Source organism: Bos mutus, chromosome 22, assembly GCF_027580195.1.
Source record: "Bos mutus isolate GX-2022 chromosome 22, NWIPB_WYAK_1.1, whole genome shotgun sequence".
Taxonomy (NCBI): domain Eukaryota; kingdom Metazoa; phylum Chordata; class Mammalia; order Artiodactyla; family Bovidae; genus Bos; species Bos mutus.
In genome coordinates this window covers 26,540,438-26,556,743 of record NC_091638.1, presented here as the reverse complement: position 1 = coordinate 26,556,743, position 16,306 = coordinate 26,540,438, and positions in this window count along the sequence as shown.

The window sequence follows — 16,306 nt, the reverse complement described above, 5'->3', positions numbered from 1 at the left end:
ATACTAATATATCTTATGTGCAACTGCATCGTGTTCATTTATTTTATGCATTTGTTATGTTTTCATGACATGTTTTCTTTAAAGAGGTGAACATGCTTTGTAAAGAATTTTTACTATTTTTTTAATTCAAATTTTATAGCAGAGAGAGCAAAATTTCAGTAAGGAAATCATCATTTGAGAGAGGAGGCAAAACCATGGAAGAGAAGAAACTAACTGAAAAGGTTGGCGATGTAGACATGTATAATTAATTATAAACTCCATTGGCAAAATGCAAATGTAGCATCCAACCATAAAAATGCTTGAGAGGGCAGTGAAAGCTATTTCCAGAAGCAACAAATTAGTAGAAATACTTGAATCTTGTATAATAATTTATTTTACAGAAGATTTTATGATTTAGAGAGCTGCAGCATCAAAGTCAGACTCCCTCTTGGCTACTTATCATAGGAGTCAGTTTTTATACCTGTGTATAACCCTAACCCTAACCCTAATTCATATCTAAGAATATTCTGATATTCAAATGGTAAATGGTCCCCAGTATAAGCATCCCAAATTTAATTGTTTCTCATACTTCAAATAATTGGTGTCACTTTTAGGAAGGCACTTCATTCTTCTTTTCAAAAATTACTCTGTTTTTGCACACATTCAGTCATTTACATGCATACTCAGTCATTTGTCTGTTCATTCAACAAATGTATCCTGAGCATATATTATGTGCTAAGATTGTATCTGTTGCTTGAAACATACAGATGACTTGTATATCATCTTGTCTTTAAGCAAGAGAACAGAGTGAGGAGAGAGGAAAAACATCATGAAGACTAAAAACTAAAATAGGAGAGATGTATGTAATATGGAATGGTATTTGGCAGCATGTCTGTAACTCTGCCTGGTTGAGGGAGTCAGAAATGGAGAAAGATGGTTATCATCTGGCTCCTTTTGCCTTTCTCATGAAGGTAACATCATTAGGTAAGACTTGGAGTTGGATCATTGTCCTTGGGACATACAGTGAATAGTCTTTATGGCCTCTGTCCATGGTGCCGAAGGAAAGCCTTCGGTTCTCCCTTCCAGCAGTCTCACCCACACACCCATACACACACCCAAATGTACACTCATCAAAGCAACCATGTATCCTTTGATCCTGATGAATACTTTTGTCCTGAAAAAGAAATGATTTCCAACTGTTGTTTTTGTTTTTGTTTTTCTGCGTGCATGCATGCTAGGTTGCTTCAGTCATGTCTGACTCTTTGTGATCCTATGGACCATAGCCTGCCAGGCTCCTCTGTCCATAGGATTCTCCAGGCAAGAATACTGGAGTGAGTTGCCATGCCCTCCTACCACACTTAAAATTAAATGGAAATCCCTTACTCTGACTTACGAGGCATACATGAGTTAGTGTGAGCCTATTTGTGCGGCTTTGTCTCAGTCCGTCCTTCTCTTTTATGCTAATTTCCAAGAGCACTGACTTTCTTTCTATTCCTTGAACAAGTCAGGCTTGTGTCCATTTAAATCCTTAGCATAAGTTTTCTCTGTGCCTGCCATACTTCTTCAAAGAACTTCAGAGGCTTGAATCCTTTTTGTCAATTACATCTTAGTTTAAAAGCAACCTGAAAGAAAACTTACTTAACAATCCTATCAAAAATATCCCAGTCTCATCACCCAGTTAGTCTCTATCCTTCTTTCTCTTGATAATGGTGGAATGTGACAATTTCTTATTTATGTGAGTTTATGATCTGCCTTCTTCAGAATATAAGCTCCATAAGAGAGGGAATTTTGCCATACTAAAAATCTACTCACTGTACACAAAAATGAGCCCTTAGCCATTTGCAGTCAACTTACAAACCAGTCTAGTAATCCTCTCATGTAGCTATTCACACCCTTGTATAATCTTCTCCCAAAAGGAATATAGCTGACCTGGTTACCAACAGGACAGTATGGAAATTGCAGTGTATGACTTACAAGACTGGGTCACAAAATAGATTTTGACTGCTGCCTATATTTGAAATTGTTCACTCTGGGCAGTCAGGCACCTTTTCACTCAAGCAGACCATGGAGAAGCCCAAACAGGGAGGAACAGGATCCCTGCAAACAACCAGCACCACGGGAGTCAATCATCATGGAAGCTGATTCTCCAGCCACTATACTGATGGCAAAATCACAGAAACCCTGAGCCGGAACCGCACAGTCTGCTCCTGAATTCCTGACATACATAGCCATCGTGTGTGCGTGTGTGTGTGTGAATTGCTCAGTCTTGTGTGACTCTTTGTGATCCCAAAGACTGTAGCCCGCCAGGCTTCTCTGGCCATGGAATTCTCCAGGCAAGAATACTGGAGTGGGTTGCCATTCCCTTCTCCAGGGGATATTTCCAACCCAGCGATCGATTCCGGGTCTCCTGCATTGCAGGTAGATTCTTTACTGTCTGAGCCACAAGGGAAGCCCATAGCCATCATGAGATAATGAATATTTATTTTACTCTGTGCTGCAAAATTTCAGAGTCACTTATTAGGCAGCAACACATATTAATACATCCATGCTGTGTAACGGAGAAGGCAATGGCACCCCACTCCAGTACTCTTGCCTGGAAAATCCCATGGATGGAGGAGCCTGGTAGGCTGCAGTCCATGGGGTCGCTAAGAGTTGGACATGACTGAGCGACATCACTTTCACTTTTCCCTTTCATGCATTGGAGAAGGAAATGGCAACCCACTCCAGTGTTCTTGCCTGGAGAATCCCAGGAACAGGGGAGCCTGGTGGGCTGCCATCTATGGGGTCACACAGAGTCGGACACGACTGAAGCGACTTAGCAGCATGCTGTGTAACTGTCAGGCTCTTCTCTTGAGACATTGCCTCTCATGTAGCAAACAGTCAGTATTTGTTGGGTATATTACTGAATGGAAGGATGATTGAAGAAAACTCCTTAATTTCATTTAATTGCATTTATAACTAACTGTAGCACCACAGCAAGATTGAAAAAATGTAGCCAGTTATAAACGTGTTTACTTTCCAAAAGAAGGCTATGGTGAGATCAATACCACATAGGTGAAAACTAAATTCAGGAGAGGCCTGCTTGCCTATTTAACTCCCGTTTTCCTTTGTCCTAACAGAGTAAATGAGCAGGAGGGCATTTGTCTCATTCTCTCTTTACTCAAAGGTCTTTAACTTCTATTTGCAGGTGTTTTTGCCTTCTAATCTTTCTCTTCATTGTTTCTCCAGCCTTTGTCATGATAACAGATGTACTTTTTGTACTCTTTCAAACCCTGCCATTTTGGTTAAGAAGGAAAAGATTTAAATCAAATTGTGGTCCATTTGTGGTGCTTTCCACAGACATTTATAACTGACAATTGAATGCATCAGTTGCTTTAAATAGCCTGACTAATAGTCATTCATAACAAAAACAAAGGGGCTGGCTGGTGAACAGTTCTGCAGAATGGAGGGAGCTTGGGATAATTTAGATTTAGAATATAAGTTTTCCCAGAAATCTCTGAAACATGTTTGTATTATAGACACTGATTCAAACTTAAAGCTGAAAGCAACATTTTGGGGCCCAACTTGTGCAATAGTACCTCTTTGCAATAAGTTCTGCCTCTGTAAACATCATGGTTCACATTTCAAACATTTGCCCTGCCTCTTCTGAGGGCTCATTTTTACTAACAGTGATGAGTAACCTCCGTTTTAACCTGCATGAATTCCATGAAAGGCAAAGACACAGCAAACCTTTTTTGAATTTTGTTTTATGTTGGAAAAACTGAGTTCATCCTTGTTACCGTGGTGGGTCTTTAGCTGCCAATTTTTAAATGGAGAGACACGTTGAGAAACATAAGGTTTTTTGTTTTAATGGTATTTTATTCCCGTGATTCTCATTTTTGGATAGATAAAATAGAGTATCCTGGAATCAGGACCAGTGTGATATCTTGCAGTGTTAAATTCTCCGAGTAGGAAATGCTTAAGCCTCTGTAGTTTTTGACCATGGATTCACATTTTAAATGAAACTACATTTGGGGTGAGAAAAACAGCAGATGCAAAGGGAATTTTTAACTATTTTTCTTTACTATTAGGAGGAAAAATAAAATTGGCAGCAATAGATTTGTTCATCTTTTGCACTTCTATTCTTAATGGCAATTATATGACCAAGGAATATACATTAGCAATGGCAGCAGGAGTACCAAATTACAGAGCTTTATTGGCACCATCCTACAAATAGAAAACAAAACTGGAAAAAAAAAAAAAAAAGGGAGATTATCTTTACCATTGATCAGCTGTAGTGATTTGAGGTTAGCATTTTGCAATGCACAATCATATTGAATTCCAACTAGTGCAGGGTTTTCCAACAGCAGCACTGTTGACTTTTGGGGCTGAGTAGCTCTTTGTTGTAAGGACCAGTCCTGTGCAGTGTAGCATGTAGGTATAGCTGCATCCCTGGCCTCTACCCCCTAGATGCCAGTAGCATCACCCCTATTATGACAATCCAAAATGTCACCAGATCTGGTCAAATGTTCTCTAGGAAATGAAATAGTACCCTTCTCCACATTGAAAATTATTGCTCCAGAGTATCAATATATAATAAGTAAAATCACAGAGCATGGAGAAACATTAAATTAAACTTTCATTGTTTATATCAAAAAGAATACCAGAAAAGGTCAGCCAGCAGCATTTACCAAACAGAAGCAGAGGCTCACAAAGATGAAAAGAGCCTTAGGTGAGAGATAAGCTCCTTTTACTGTTGAATGGGACCCTGAGATGTTGAGGGTGGTATAGATTCACTCAGAGTAGCAGAGCTGGCTTGAATCAGGCTGGAAACTTGCTGTTTTCCTACATGCATACTGTCCTCTCTTCCTGTCTGTAGCCAGCTGAGTTCCTGTAAAGCTTGGGTTTACATCTTAATTTTCTAGGAAATGAGTTATGTTTGCATTGTCTTAGCTTACTAGAATTGCCAATCATGTTGCAAATAGAAAACACCACTCCCTTCTGGAGCAACTGTCTGCCCTTCAAGGGGGTGAGTAATGGGGGTTCTTGATGTTGGATTTGTTTTTCTGTGCTAAATGACTGCTATAATTGTGCTAATGATATGAGTTTGTGCCTGTATGCTCAGTCATGTCCGACTCTATGTGACCCCATGGACTGTAGCCTACCAGGTTTCTCAGACCATGAAATTTTCCAGGCAAGAATACTGAGTTTAAAGACTATGAAGTGTGGCATGTTCAATACAAATCTACAGAATCCAGTCTTATCACCTGAGGTCAAATTTTGGCTCTGTTACTATCTGTGTGACCGGGGGGCCTATTAGGTAACTTCTCTAAGCATAAGGAAAGATATATCCATTTGAATGCAGAGTTCCCAACAATAGCAAGGAGAGATAAGAAAGCCTTCTCAGCGATCAATGCAAAGAAATAGAGGAAAACCAATAGAATGGGAAAGACTAGAGATCTCTTCAAGAAAATTAGAGAAACCAAGGGAATATTTCATGCAAAAATAGGCTCGATAAAGGACAGAAATGGTATGGACCTGACAGAAGCAGAAGATATTAAGAAGAGGTGGCAAGAATACACAGAAGAATTATACAAAAAAGATCTTCATGACCCAGATAACCATGATGGTGTGACCACTCACCTAGAGCCAGACATCCTGGAATGTGAAGTCAAGTGGGCCTTCAGAAGCATCACTACAAACAAAGATAGTGGAGGTGATGGAATTCCAGTTGAGCTATTTCAAATCCTGAAAGATGATGCTGTGAAAGTGCTGCACTCAATATGCCAGCAAATTTGGAAAACTCAGCAGTGGCCACAGGACTGGAAAAGGTCAGTTTTCATTCCAATCCCAAAGAAAGGCAATGCCAAAGAATGCTCAAACTACCGCACAATGGCACTCATCTCACATGCTAGTAAAGTAATGCTCAAAATTCTCCAAGCCAAGCTTCAGCAATACAAGAACCATGAACTTCCAGATGTTCAAGCTGGTTTTAGAAAAGGCAGAGGAACCAGAGATCAAATTGCCAACATCTGTTGGATCATCGAAAAAGCAAGAGAGTTCCAGAAAAACATCTATTTCTGCTTTATTGACTATGCCAAAGCCTTTGACTATGTGGTCACAATAAACTATGGAAAATTCTAAAAGAGATGGGAATACCTGACCACCTGAACTGCCTCTTGAGAAATCTGTACACAGGTCGGGAAGCAACAGTTAGAACTGGACATGGACCAACAGACTGGTTCCAAATAGGAAAAGCAGTACGTCAAGGCTGTATATTGTCACCCTGCTTATTTAACTTCTATGCAGAGTACATCATGAGAAATGCTGGGCTGGATAAAGCACAAGCTGGAATCAAGATTGCCGGGAGAAATATCAATAACTTCAGATATGCAGATGACCCCACCCTTATTGCAGAAAGTGAAGAGAAACTAAAGAGCCTCTTGATGAAAGTGAAAGTGGAGAGTGAAAAAGTTGGCTTAAAGCTCAACATTCAGAAAACGAAGATCGTGGCATCTGGTCCCATCACTCATGGCAAATAGATGGGGAAAAAGTGGAAACAGTGTCAGACTTTATTTTTGGGGGCTCCAAAATCACTGCAGATGGTGACTGCAGCCATGAAATTAAAAGACGCTTACTCCTTGGAAGGAAAGTTATGACCAACCTAGACAGCATATTCAAAAGCAGAGACATTACTTTGCCAACAAAGGTCCATCTAGTCAAGGCTATGGTTTTTCCAGTGGTCATGTATGGATGTGAGAGTTGAACTGTAAAGAGAGCTGAGTGCCGAAGAATTGATGCTTTTGAACTGTGGTGTTGGAGAAGACTCTTGAGAGTCCCTTGGACTGCAAGGAGATCCAACCAGTCCATTCTGAAGGAGATCAGCCCTGGGAGTTCATTGAAAGGACTGATGTTGAAGCTGAAACTCTAATACTTTGGCCACCTGATGCAAAGAGCTGACTCATTTGAAAGGACCCTGATGCTGGGAAAGATTGAGCGCAGGAGGAGAAGGGGACGACAGAGGATGAGATGGTTGGATGGCATCACCGACTCAATGGACATGAGTTTGGGTAGGCTCTGGAAGTTGGTGTTGCACAGGGAGGCCTGGCATGCTGCAGTTCATGCGGTCACAAAGAGTTGGACAAAACTGATCGACTGAAGTGAAGTGAAGTGAACTGAACTAAGCGTGTGTTCATAATTGAAGTATGGAGGGTAAAATTGAACTTAAATCATAGGGTGACATAAAGATGTAATGAAATGATGTGCATAAGTAGTTGATCATAATTTTTGCATATAGAAAGCATTATCTAAAATAAGTGCTGTATCGTCACTGCTTTTACTAGTGCATGCCTGCTTAGTTGCTCAGTCATGTCCACCTCTTGGCAATCCCATGGACTTAAGCCCGCCAGACTCCTCTGTCCCTGGGATTCTCCAGGCAAGAATACTGGAGTGTGTTGTTATTTACTCTTCCATGGTATCTTCTTAACCCAGGGATCTAACCCACATCTCCTGCGGCTCCTGCATTGGCAGGCAGATTCTTTGTTCTTGACAGTACTATGATTAAATTGAATGATTTCCAAATGTGCATGGAGAGATGTGAGTATTCTTTGTAGAATACACAACGCAAAGTGAAAAAGAAAAAGTGTTTGCATTAACAGAGAGAGTTCCCAGTCCCACCGAGGATTGACAAAATCTCTGTAGAAAATATCTGAGAAATCTAATTCTGGGAAAAGTGTTTTAAAATACAAGGCATTCTCAGAATTGTTATAGTTTAAACTGGACTTAATTACAGAAATAGTTTTAGTATGATGCTGATGAATAAGACAAGCTAGCACAAGTCTGTGTGTTTGAATGGGAAAAAAAAAAGAAGATTTGTATGTTCTTTTTAAATCTCAAATAGTAAATGACTCCTCTTATTCCAGGTGGAGCCCCTCTTCATGGCTCACAGCCTTCCCCAAGATAAGTCGGTAATGAGACACACAAATCGCTGATACCTTCGCCCTCACCAATTCAACAATTGTGGGATTCTGAACTATTAATAAAATGTAACAAAATATTCCAACGTGAATTGTAGCATGAAAAGAGATTTTAAAATGTCAAGCCTTCTCTGTGAACCTTCAAAATGAAAAGTGAAATGATAGATGGCAGAGGGACACAGGAACAACTACGATTTGTAGACTTTGAAGTAATTTCAGAAGTTTCCTGTTGCCTCATATCATTTTTTAATAATTAGAAAAGATAATGTTGTTGATTTCACATGGTCTGTTGTCAGTGTGCTTGTGGGAATACCTGGCATGTAATTTGGTTGCCTTACTTATTAGGCTTCATTGATGTCCACTTGAGATCTGGCTTTTGTGCAAAATATAGACCCAGTGTTTTCTTTTTGGTTCCTCAGAAGGTTGTAAGGATGCCTTGACACTTTATAATAAATTGCTAAAATACTATGCCACATTTATATATTTAGGGGGCAATACATTGTTTAATATGTGTGTGTGTATATATATATACATATATATTCCATGGTATTGGATGAGCAACAATTGAAATCCTGCTGTTCAGGAGGCAAAGTGCCCTTCTCCTCTGCATAATAAATAGCAAATCTTCATTGTTTGTCATCTGCCTTCTCACTGTCCTGATAGCTTCTCATGTGGAAACAAATTAATCCATGTTCAGCTCTAAAGGAGATAGCAGGATGTGATAGAAATGGCGCTGGATTTGCAGTTAAAAGAACCTGATCTAACCCATTTACCGGCTATCTGAACTTGAATAAGGCATGTATTTTGAGCTTATCATATAGAGGTAAAACTATCCTGACTGACTCCCTCTGAGAGTCACCTTGAGAAACAAATGAGGTAACATACGTGGACTACTTTATGAAATGGGCTGCATGATGCAAAGTCGAAGTATTATTGGCAGGGGCAAGGAATGTGGAACCTATCCCCAGGGTTCAGCCATGTCTGAAACTGACTACTGAATGGTGAAGCAATTCTCCCAGGAGTCTGTTTGCGTAAGAGACTTGGCGCCTGCGTGAATCAAAGCCATAATAAGAGATGATGAGACTGGCAGTAAAAACAAAAACAAAACAAGCTTTGATCACTTGCAAAAGTGAAAGATTATGAAACCAGTGCAAGAACTCTCATTAGATTTCTCTTCTGGTTCCATCGCTTTGGCCTCTTCTATGAGTCACATGGAAAGAGGGTAGGGAAGTTCTGAACAAAGGCTGGTAGAGCCTGTAAGATATTTGGAAAAGCAGCAGCTCTTAGAGATCATTTATATACAGTGAAACTTAAAATGAAAAGAGGCATTTCTCACATACCATAAGAGAACATCATTTAACTTTGACAATTCAGATGTTCCAATTCATCACAGATATGGCAGTACCTGGCATTGCACACATTCCAAGGTCATCACTGAAATATTGGTGAGCATCTGTACAAGACCTTGACAGCCACCAAACCTATCTGATGTATTACAGTTCCTACTCATGGCAGGCTACCTATCTCCTGGTGAGTTCTGCTTATGTGTAATAGCCCTGACACCCCAATTTGGGCTATCTGTGGCTCTGACTTTGCTTTCTGAACCTCTTTTTCTTCTCATGATTTGTTTTCTGGGTTTGACATGATTTGGGATGATATTAAGATTTGCTTTACATTAAAATTCAATTTAACCTAATTTAAAATGTTGAATAAAGAGATAGAGATTCAAAGTCACAGAAGCTTCCTCACATGATTGTTAGGGTTATAGACAGAGCATCTTTCTGATGAAGTTTTCTAGATATGTCTTAATTTTTTCTCCTACTGAAGTTGGCTTGTTCAGTGATTCTTTTTATTTTTAATACAATGATAGAATTATTCCATCAAATACCACTGTGTGTCAGTCATTCAGTCGTGTCCGACTCTGCGACCCCATGGACTGTAGCCTACCAGGATCCTCTGTCCAAGGGATTCTCCAGGCAAGAGTACCAGAGTGGGTTGCCATTTCCTTCTCCATCGGATATCACTGCTGCTGCTGCTAAGTCGCTTCAGTCGTTTCAACCCACAGGAGTGGGTTGCTAATTTCTATTGTTTTCCACCAAGAGAAGCTTAACTAATATATGAGGAAAGAGAAATCAGTGTAATTTGAGTTAATCAGCTCTATATTATTCTGGAAGTTTGTTTGAAGGTTATTTTCATGAGGAAATTAATATTTAAAGAAGTGGACTTTGAGTAAAGCAGTTTGCCCTCCTCAATGTGGGTGGGCCTCATCCAGTCAGTTGAAGGCCTGAACAGAACAACAACTTACCTTTTCAAATAAGAAATTTTTCCAGCAAACTACCTTTGATTTCAAACTGAAGCTTTCTTCTGGGTCTCCAGCCTACTGGTCATATCCTGCAGATTTTAGATGTGTTGGAAAGACCCTGATGCTGGGAAAGATCAAAGGCTAAAGGAGAATAGTGTGGCAAAGGATGAGATGGTTATATAGCATCATTGATTCAATAGACTTGAATTTGAGCAAATTCTGGAAGATAGTGGAGGACAGGAAAGCCTGCACTGCTGCAGTCCATGAGGCTGCAAAGAGTCAGACACAACTTAGTGAATGAACAACAATAATCATAAATTAATTCTTTAAAATAAATATGTCTCTCTATACATACATATGCTGTTGATTCTGTTTCTCTGGAGAATCCTGACTAATACAAACACTGTTACCTCACTAGTTAGCATAAATATTCAGTTCAGTTCAGTTCCGTCACTCAGTCGTGTCTGACTCCAGGCCTCCCTGTCCATCACCAACATCACCAGGAGTTTACTCAAACATGTCCATCGAGTCAGTGATGCCATCCAGCCATCTCATCCTCTGTCATCCCCCTCTCCTTCTGCCTCCAATCCCTCCCAATGAGTCAACTCTTCACATGAGGTGGCCAAGGATTGGAGTTTCAGCTTCAGCATCAGTCCTTCCAATGAATACCCAGGACTGATCTCCTTTAGAATGGACTGGTTGGATCTCCTTGCAGTCCAAGGGACTCTCAAGAGTCTTCTCCAACACCACAGTTCAAACGCATCAATTCTTCAGCACTCAGCTTTCTTCACAGTCCAACTCTCACATCCATGCATGACCACTGGAAAAACCATAGCCTTGACTAGGTGGACCTTTGTTGGCAAAGTAATGTCTCTGCTTTTGAATATGCTGTCTAGGTTGGTCATAACTTTCCTTCCAAGGAGTAAGCGTCTTTTGATTTCATGGCTGCAGTCACCATCTGCAGTGATTTTGGAGCCCCCCAAAATAAAGTCTGACACTGTTTCCACTGTTTCCCCATCTATTTGCCATGAAGTGATGGGACCAGATGCTATGATCTTAGTTTTCTGAATGTTGAGCTATAAGCCAATTTTTTCACTATCCTCTTTCACTTTTATCAAGAGGCTTTATATGCATAAATATTAGACCCTCTGAAATAGCAGTTCTTAGACTTATTGCTATAAGGTCGATAAACTGTTGAAGACAAAGGAGTGAAACTATTGAAAAATAAAGTGGAAATTTTATAAAACCCCTAGTTTCTCTTGTCTGTACAGTAGATTGGATGTGAATGCTTTATAAATGGGTGCATGCCTATGTTATTTCCCTATTTGTGTTGTATCAAATTGCCAGAAATGTATTGGCTTAAAACAACACAAATGCATTATCTTACTGCTGTGGAGGTCAGAAGTTTAAAATGAGTTGGCAGGGCTGAGATTCTTCTGGAAGCCAGAGGAGAATCTGTTTCCTTGCTTTTCCAGTTTTTCAGGGCTACCTACACTCCTTGGTTCATGGCCTTTTTCTGGAATCACTCCATCTTCATCTCCTGTCATCACATCTCCTTCTTTGACTTTGACCCTCCAGACCGCATTTTATAAGAATCCTGTGATTATACTGGATTCACATGCATAATCTAGGTCAGTCTCCCCAGCTCCAGATCCTCAACTTCATCGTATCTTCAAAGTGCCTTGTGCCGTGTAAGGTCCCACATTCATAAACACTGTGGCTTAGGATGTGGACATCTTTGGAGGGAGCATTGTTTCGCTTTCCAGAGTGCTACACATGGAAATGTGATCCTGTAGGGGTGTTATAGCTCAGAGAAAGGTCGAGGACTATTTTTATTGAATCTAAAAGAAAGAAAACCCATTTATTTATTTGTCTGTATTGTCTTCAAAATATAGATTCAAAATCTTCCCTTTTAACTTGGGATAAGAGAAGAAGTGAAAACAATCACAAAACAGGAGACATATCACTAGAAGCATAAGAATGCTTATTAACTAGTGAGAATAAATGTGTGAACATGAGAGTGAGGGCCCTTGATTGTGTGGAAATTAAATTATTTGTGGAAGCAGATAAATAATAAGCATACAACAGATTGGAACATATTTCAAGAGTGGAACCAACAGAACTTGCTGGTAGATTAGACATGGGAAGTGAGAGGAAGGGAGAAAGTAAGACCCTGAGCATCTGCTCAGTGGGTGACACTGCATTATACTCTGCAGAGACACCTAAATAAAGCAGAGTCCAGATCCTCCCTCAATGGTCAAAGTTTAGTTAAAAGGTAAACTCAAACTAAGAATGGAAATGTAATTAGCATCCTGTTATACACAGAAAGAGCAAACCAAAGGCCAATAAACATTTGAAAAGATCTTAAGACACTGCTCACCAAAGAAATGTTAATTAAAATGATGACTTTTTGAATAGAATTGGAAAATATTAAAAGACATAGTAAAAATTACAGCACAATGAAGCTACCTGAAAACCTATCTCAGTCATTAGAAAGAGACATCAAACCTTGGCAAACTGGTAGGGAATTAGGTATCTTCAATTATTGTTGGGAGGAGGAATGGAAATTGGTACTAGTTTTATTTTTGTTTGTTTTTTTAAGTGTTTCTATCAATATATCTTTTAAAATTTGAATTGTGCCATTTGTATGGCTCAGTAATAACACATTAAAATGTAAAGGAAAATTACGGAAGTGTACAAAGAGATAAACAAGGAGATTCAGTGCAGTACTGTTTAATGGAAAAAATCAGACCAAATTTCAGTCAGTTCAGTTCAGTCGCTCAGTCGTGTCCAACTCTTTGAGACCCCATGAATTGCAGCATGCCAGGCTCCCTGTTCATCACCAACTTCCGGAGTTCCTCAGACTCATGTTTATCGACTCAGTGATGCCATCCAGCCATCTCATCCTCTGGCGTCCCCTTCTCCTCCTGCCCCCAATCCCTCCCAGCATCACAGTCTTCTCCAATTAGTCAACTCTTTGCATGAGGTGGCCAAAGTCCTGGAGTTTCAGCTTTAGCATCATTCCTTCCAAAGAAATCCCAGGGCTGATCTCCTTCAGAATGGACTGATTGGATCTCCTGGCAGTCCAAGGGACTCTCAAGAGTCTTCTCCAACACCACAGTTCAAAAGCATCAATTTTTCGGCACTCAGCCTTCTTCACAGTCCAATTCTCACATCCATACATGACCACAGGAAAAACCATAGCCTTGACTAGCCAGACGTTTTTTGGCAAAGTAATGTCTCTGCTTTTGAATATGCTGTCTAGGTTGGACATAACTTTCCTTCCAAGGAGTAAGCATCTTTTAATTTCATGGCTGCAGTCACCATCTGCAGTGATTTTGAAGCCCCCAAAAATAAAGTCTGACACTCTTTCCACTGTTTCTCCATCTATTTCCCATGAAGTGATGGGACCAGATGCCATGATCTTCATTTTCTGAATGTTGAGCTTTAAGTCAACTTTTTCACTCTCCTCTTTCACTTTCATCAAGAGGCTTTTGAGTTCGTCTTCACTTTCTGCCATAAAGGTGGTGTCATCTGCATATCTGAGGTTATTGATATTTCTCCCTGCAGTCTTGATTCCAGCTTGTGTTTCTTCCAGTCCAGTGTTTCTCATGATGTACTCTGCATACAAGTTAAATAAGCAGGGTGACAATATACAGCCTTGATGTACTCCTTTTCCTATTTGGAACCAGTCTGTTGTTCCATGTCCAGTTCTAACTGTTGCTTCCTGACCTGCATACAGATTTCTCAAGAGGCAGGTCAGGTGGTCTGGTATTCCCATCTCTTTCAGAATTTCCCACAGTTGATTGTGATCCACACAGTCAAAGGCTTTGGCATAGTCAATAAAGCAGAAATAGATGTTTTTCTGGAACTCTCTTGCTTTTTCGATGATCCAGCGGATATTGGCAATTTGATCTCTGATTCCTCTGCCTTTTCTAAAACCAGCTTGAACATCAGGAAGTTCATGGTTCCCATATTGCTGAAGCCTGGCTTGGAGAATTTTGAGCATTACTTTACTAGCATGTGAGATGAGTGCCATTGTGCGGTAGTTTGAGCATTCTTTGGCATTGCCTTTCTTTGGGATTGGAATGAAAACTGACCTTTTCCAGTCCTGTGGCCACTGCTGAGTTTTCCAAATTTGCTGGCATATTGAGTGCAGCACTTTCACAGCATCATCTTTCAGGATTTGAAATAGCTCAACTGGAATTCCATCACCTCCACTAGCTTTGTTCATAGTGATGCTTTCTAAGGCCCACTTGACTTCACAAAAGCGTGGGCGGCTGCGACCGGGGCACTAAAGCACGGGCAAGAGGAGCTGCCCCACGTCCGAGGTCAGGGGCAGAAGCCGGAAGGACCCCATGCCCCAAGGGCGGCGGCCAAGAGGAGTCACCCCATGTCCGAGGTCAGGGGCAGCAGCCGAGAGTGTTGGCTGCGATGGCGCAAGAACGGCGGAGAGGAGCTACCCAAGTCTGAGACCAAATTTAAGTGCCTCTTAATAGAATACTCATTGAATGAACTATCCATATCCATGTAACAAATGCTCCTAATGAAAAGAAGAAGGTAGATTTATACATACTGTTATTTTTTTTTTTTTTTCAAATTTTAATCTTTTTATTTCGTATTGGGGTATAATCAATTAGCAATGTTATAGTAGTTTCAGAGTCAGCCATACATGCACATGTGTACATTCTCCCCCAGACTCCCCTCTCATTCAGGCTGCCACATGACACTGAGTGGGGTTCCTTGGAGGTTATCCATTTTGACTGTATCAGTGTACATGCACTATTAGATAATATGGAATTTAAAAACACATTGGTAAATGAAAACTGCACTGCACTATCTACAATACAATATATGTCTGAAACCTTAAAGAAACCAAAACTTTATAAGCTGTACGTGTATTTATAAATAGGAGCAGAATTCTATTTGAGTGGAGAGTCAAGAATGGTATTTACTTATATTTTTTTATTGTTGTAAAATGATATTGTACTAATGTGACCCTTGTATAATTAAAAAATTCTAACAGTGATAAAAATTTTAATAATAGGGTTGGTTCAGTAAGAACAATGGAGAACTATGACTTACTTTCTGTATGGCTACAAATATTTGTCAAAGCTTTGCCGGTTGGATAATCCCCAAATTCTCTTGATCTTTTAGTGCTTTTTGTATTGATGTGAAAATCAGATACTTTTCCCCCCAAAAAAGTGGTAGAACATCTTTGAAATGCAAAGCAACATAACAATGCAATACTTAAGGGCTTTATTCAACTTCAAGGTCAGTAGAAATCAACCCTATGATAAGGCTTCCTGCAAAGCTCTCTCTGTCATTACTTGCACTAAAAGGGACACTATATCTCAAGCAAGAGAGGAAACAGGGCCTTTCTTCTCTATGCTGTTCATACTCTACCTGAAGTCTTACATCCAGGTGTGTACGCTACATTTGAAGCATGTGCAAAGAAAAAAAGGTATGGCTGTTAAAGGACTTGAAACAATGTCCAATGGGGAATTGTAAAATGAATGAGGATTTACTTAAGCAGGAGAAAAAGGATCCTCAAATGATATATGATGGTTGACTTTAGGCATTTCTAAGACAGCTATGCAGAAGATGAAAGGAGCTCATTCTGTCTGCATGCAAAATATAGAAAATAATCACTAGTGTTTCACAAAACCCTGACGTGCACATCTTCTCAATCCTGTGAGCTATTATTGTCCTATTTGGCAGCTGTAGCATACTAAAAAAAAAAGGTTGTTTTCCTTTTCGTAGTGCTATCCCTGAGAAGTGGCCACCAGCCAGGAGCTACACATCCTAGCCCCTGTGGAAGTTAGACGTGGCCCTATGAATAGGTTCTAGTCAAAGGAACATTAGTGAAAAAGTTGGGAGCCATTTCTACATGTGATATATTTAAAAATGCACACACGTGTGTCCCCTCAGCCCGTGGCACACACAATATCCTGTGTGCCTGCTTCCATGTGATTTTCCCCTCTGGTTAGCTGGAGGAAAAAGTTGCAGCAAGACTTAGGAAACCAGTGCTAATTATAATGGTTCCTACATCATCCTTGGTCCCTGATTG